We start from the raw sequence: 5,649 nt of genomic DNA, 5'->3' as shown, positions 1-5,649 counted from the left end.
AGCTGAGAACGGCAAAGCACCAGAGCAAACCCAGCTAATGGACATGTGCTCATCCGTAAAGATACCACGAAACAGAAACAACTACTTGGGCTGCAGCTGACTGACCAACCAATTTTTATTAATGAGAATCACAGAGGAAAGCAATTAAGCCTGGTTTGGGTAGCCTCTACTGTATGCTTTTTGTATTGGAGGTGGTGTGTTTGCTCCCACAGCATTTGCATTGTGCTGCAGAGGAGCAATAGGGTTTCTTCTGCATTCTGCTACAAGGCATAAATCTATTCAAGTTCCTGATTAAGTATGATTACCTGTTACCAAAGAGATATTGAGCAATAAGATGGTGTACAAAGTCTCTTTTTGTATGGGGCTGCTGGAACCGTGCAGCTTTTACAATCTCCTGAGCTGGTTTTTGCATTTGCAAAGTTGGATTTGATTTGTAGACGTCCTTTTTGGGGTTTTTTTCCAACAGAGATTCATTTAAAAACAAAGTTTTCTACCCATACAGAAACCTGTACTGCGTATTTAAGATACTCACTCTTACAATAGTATGGTATAAATCAGGGGTTCTCAAACTGGGGGTTGGGATCCCTCAGGGAGTCATGAGGCTGTTGCTGGCACCCAGTGCCGAGAGGCTGAACAACAGCTGGAGTGGTTCGTTACCCGGTGTGCTACACCCAATAATCACAACGGGGTGGAGAAGCAGAAAAGTTTATTTGCAGCTGCAAAAAGGTACAGGGAGAATAAAATCTCAAATCCTGCACAACAGAGCAGGAAGTTACACAGGCTTTTATACATCCTTTTTTCCAGCATACTTATCCAATAGCAAGCTGCTCCAAGTATCCATATAGCCAGCCAATCCAGTTCCCAGCTAGTTCCCTGATTCTCTGTATCATTTGTTAAACTATACATAAAGCTGCTTTATTCAGCATTGTTCTTCCATATCTCCCCTGTTTGGCCTTGCTTAGTTTCAGGCAGTCTGACTCTGCAACATACTGTTGCAGATTCTCAGCATAACTGCTGTGTGTGCCTCCAGGCGGGGGGGCCAAGGACACTTGGGCCTAGCACACAGAGCTGCTGCGAGTGCCTCCAGGCAGGAGGGGGAGGGGCAAGGACACAGGGGCCTAGTGCGAGGGGGCTTCATCGACACTTGTGGTCTTCCATCCCCTCGAGTTACCTAGTGGCCATGCCCCAGTGTTCCCAACAACTCCCCCCTTTGAGAACACTCAACAGCCTTGGCTCTGAGTTTTCTCACTTGGGCTTACTACATTGGAGATATTAACTGGACGGCAAGTTACATTTCCAAACCCCTTTTTTGTGGTAAGATTCCCTAAAAGGGGAGGAACCATTACACCCACACTGTTGGCCTCCCCTGTTGGTTTTTATCCAATACCCATTAGCCCACTGTGTAATAACACAGGAGCTCTTTTCCCACAGGATGCCCAGAGGGATCAGATTGGTTTCGGGTAAAACATAACACTCCCTCAGTGAGTACTGCAACTGAATACTCCTGGTCCTGATAGGTGGCTTGCTGTAAAGAGGTCTTGTTCCAGAACGGTGAGTCCGTTCTTTTCTGCTCTTTGGTGGTGGCTAATTCTGCTAGGGTCAAGGGCAGCATGTCAAGGGGCATTCCCGTTTTGGGGGATAGTGGAGTTGGAGCACACACCCAGCAATCAGTCTGGTTTGTTAAAGTAGCAACATGGTGCGCAAGCAAAACAAAGGAGTTATGCTCCCGATATGCACAATTTGGAAATACCAATACAGAGAATAACAATGTTACCCAATTAATTATTACCAGAGTCTTCCCAACCCAGGGTCTCCAGTACCTGGGTGGGCCAATTTTAGCATTAAGGTGTCCGCTATTTGTGTCTTTTAAACAGCAGCTTTAGCCCGAGATCGTCACTAGATGAGGAGTCAGCAGGTTGGACGGTCCACTGTTCTGCTGACGAGGGGGCAGGTACTGCCTTCAGACGAGAGCGATGGATCCAGTTCTTGTGTCCCTTGATCTTTGCCGCTGTATGGGAGATCAGCAGGACGGTATAGCGTCCTTTCCACTTTTCCTGGAGAGGCTCGTCTTTCCAGGTGCGAACAAGCACAGAGTCACCGGGCTGTAAGGAGTGAACGGGAGAGTCCAAGGGGAGAGGCTGGGAATCCTTGGTATACCTGTGAAGAGACAAGAGAACAGCAGACAGGGAACACATATACTGTGACAAAAAAACATTACCCAACTCCCATTCCCCTGACAGAACCGGGGTGCCATTCATAGGCCATGCCCTTCCAAACATAATTTCAAAGGGACTGCGCCCTAATCTACCCTTTGGGAGAACGCGGATACGGAGTAGGACGAGGGGCAAAGCATCAGGCCATCGCAGTGAGGCTTTTTGGCACACTTTTGAGAGATGCCGTTTAAGGGTCTGATTGGTACGCTCCACTACACCACTGGCTTGCGGTCTCTAGGGTGTATGGAGTTTCCAGGGGATCTGTAAGGCATGCGAGATGCTTTGAATGATTTTTGACGTGAAGTGTGTCCCGTTGTCAGATTCCATCCACAGGGGGAGTCCAAAGCGAGGAATGATCTCCTTAACAAACTTGAGGGCCACTGTCCTGGCAGTGCAGTTACGGCATGGGAAGGCTTCTGGCCATCCGCTGAACCGATCCACTATAACAAGGAGATATTTGAACCCTTGGGTCCGGGGAAACTCAGTAAAGTCTATTTGCCACACTTGTCCGGGGCCCGGAGTGGGTTCTAGGGCAGCTGGTGGCACAGGATGTCCCGGTCGGGGGTTATTCTTTTGGCAGACTAAGCAGTCCGCTTGTACCTGGGCAGCCAGGGGTCGGAGCCTGGAAGTGATAAAGTATTTTCCCATTAGCTGGATAAGTGCTTCCCTGCCAGCATGAGCATGCAGCACACCAAAAGCATACTTTGAATCAGTAAAAATGTTGACCCGCTTTCCTTTTGACAGTTCAAGTGCACGGGTCAGGGCTATTAGTTCGGCAAGCTGGGCAGAGGTCCCAGCAGGCAAACCTTCAGCTTCCACAGTGTCATGGAGGGTCACAACAGCATAACCCGCCCTCCTTTGCCCATCTATTACAGTACTGCTACCATTAGTGTACCACTCATAATCTGCATTTGGGAGAGGTACATCCTTTAAATCCGGACGGCTGGAGTACTGGACATCTATGATCTCTAAGCAGTCATGTTTCTGTTCCTCTGTTTCTGGCAAGAGAGTGGCTGGGTTAAGGGAGGGGCAAGGCTGTAGGGTGACTTCAGAGTTCTCTAACAGCTTAGCCTGGTACCGAGCAATCCGAGCCTGGGTGAGCCAAAGCCCTCCCTTTGCATCCAATAAGGCTCGGACCATGTGGGGGGTATAGATTTGCATAACCCCTCCCAATGTTAGCTTCTCGCTTCCTCAAGCAATAGGGCAGTAGCCGCGACCGCCCGTAAACATGCCGGCCAACCCTTTGCAACCTGATCCAATTGCTTAGAAAAATAAGCCACAGGACGCTTCCATGCTCCTAACAGCTGTGTGAGCACTCCTAGGGCCATCCCCCTTCGTTCATGTACATACAACTGAAACGGCTTAGAGAGATCCGGCAGGTCCAGAGCCGGGGCTTCCATCAATTTTCTTTTCAGGATTTTAAATGCCCTGTCAGCCTCTGGGGTCCAACAGAAGGGGTCATGATCTGCTCCTTTTACACAGTCGTACAGGGGTTTAGCCCACAGTCCAAACTCTGGGATCCATATCCTGCAAAAGCCTGCCATACCCAGAAATGCCCTGAGCCGCTTACAATTATTTGGAGAGGAACTTGACAGATAGATTCCTTTCTTTTTCTTGAAAGCTGACGCTCCCCTTGCCTTAGCTGTAACCTGATCCCTCTCCACCTCAGACAACAGGGTTCTCAGGAGGATATTACAGTCGTCTCAATCGGCTTGTGACTACTGAGGCACCCCTCAAAGACTGAAATAAACCTGCTTGCGTTCATTGAGAATTCCCCAGCCTGTCTTTTAAAAGCTGCTAAGTCTATTGGATTGAATGGCACATGGGTGTAAACTTGCATAGTGGTAGCCTGACGTCCGTCTGCCCCTGGGCAAGCCACAACAGTCTCGGTAAGCAAAGGATAGAGTACCACCGAGGGGGCAATCTCTGTAACCCGAGGCATCCTACCCTTATACGGTGGGAGTGTGGGGGCCGAAGGGGACACCGGCTCTGCCATTACAGTGGGGGTGGGGGTCTGGGGACTAACATTAGCTGCTACCAAACCAGTTGGAGTCAGATTACAGCGCTGTAAAATATCTGGTCGAGTACATAAAGTCAGAAACAAATGCGCATACGTATGTTCATTCCATTTACCCATTCACTGACAAAACAAAACTAATTGGAGGATCGTGTTGTAATTAATTGACCCTCCTGGTGGCCACCACTCCTGGTCCTCTAGTTGATATTGAGGCCAGTCAACTGTACAGAATCGTTTTAATTGGCTCTTAGTCATCGGATCCGCACCAAATACCTTCCAGTTTGCTAGAATGCACTCTAGGGGCGTACACCGTGCCCTAATCTCTGAGCTCTGTCCCTGTCCCATACCTACAGGGTAACTCTGGGCGTCCCCAGGTTCCAACAGAGCATATAATCCGGATTTTAAAAGGATCCTACCTGATCCAAGGGACCGGTTCTCGCCGCAATCCTCGACCTCCAGGAGGGGTCCGGGCAAGGCTAAATTGCAGCCTCGTCGCCCACCCAGGGACGCCAAAAGCTGTTGCCGGCACCCAGTGCCGAGAGGCTGAACAACAGCTGGAGTGGTTCGTTACCCGGTGTGCTACACCCAATAATCACAACGGGGTGGAGAAGCAGAAAAGTTTATTTGCAGCTGCAAAAAGGTACAGGGAGAATAAAATCTCAAATCCTGCACAACAGAGCAGGAAGTTACAAAGGCTTTTATACATCCTTTTTTCCAGCATACTTATCCAATAGCAAGCTGCTCCAAGTATCCATATAGCCAGCCAATCCAGTTCCCAGCTAGTTCCCTGATTCTCTGTATCATTTGTTAAACTATACATAAAGCTGCTTTATTCAGCATTGTTCTTCCATATCTCCCCTGTTTGGCCTTGCTTAGTTTCAGGCAGTCTGACTCTGCAACATACTGTTGCAGATTCTCAGCATAACTGCTGTGTGTGCCTCCAGGCGGGGGGGCCAAGGACACTTGGGCCTAGCACACAGAGCTGCTGCGAGTGCCTCCAGGCAGGAGGGGGAGGGGCAAGGACACAGGGGCCTAGTGCGAGGGGGCTTCATCGACACTTGTGGTCTTCCATCCCCTCGAGTTACCTAGTGGCCATGCCCCAGTGTTCCCAACAAGGCTATTACGGGGGGGTCATGAGCTGTCAGCCTCCACCCCAAACCCCGCTTTGCCTCCAGTAATTATAAAAGTGTTCTTAATTTATAAGGGAGGGTCGCACTTAGGGGCTTGCTATGTGAAAGGGGTCACCAGTACAAAAGTTTTGAGAACCACTGGCATAAATACTTGCTATAGTGTGTGTGTGTGTGTGTATATATATATATATAATAAGTGAGAAAGAGGGAGATAAAATCATATCTCTTCTGTCATAAGCAATTTTCTCTTTTCCATTCCTTCAGCCAGTCTGCTCATTGGAATAAAAAC

The 5,649-nt window shown here is 48.9% G+C and overlaps 1 long non-coding RNA gene across 1 annotated transcript; it reads right to left on the bottom strand.

Annotated features, from left to right (window-relative positions):
- Positions 1-689: 689 nt before the first annotated feature.
- Positions 690-5,339, bottom strand: LOC311520822. The gene is made up of 2 exons (XR_014711704.1): positions 4,647-5,339; positions 690-2,157 (listed from the first exon to the last, which is right to left on the bottom strand). It is a non-coding gene; the product is annotated as an uncharacterized lncRNA (long non-coding RNA).
- Positions 5,340-5,649: the final 310 nt, after the last annotated feature.

Source organism: Lepidochelys olivacea, assembly GCF_965140295.1.
Source record: "Lepidochelys olivacea isolate rLepOli2 genome assembly, chromosome: 5".
Taxonomy (NCBI): Eukaryota; Metazoa; Chordata; order Testudines; family Cheloniidae; genus Lepidochelys; species Lepidochelys olivacea.
This window is presented reverse-complemented; position numbering and strand designations above follow the sequence as displayed.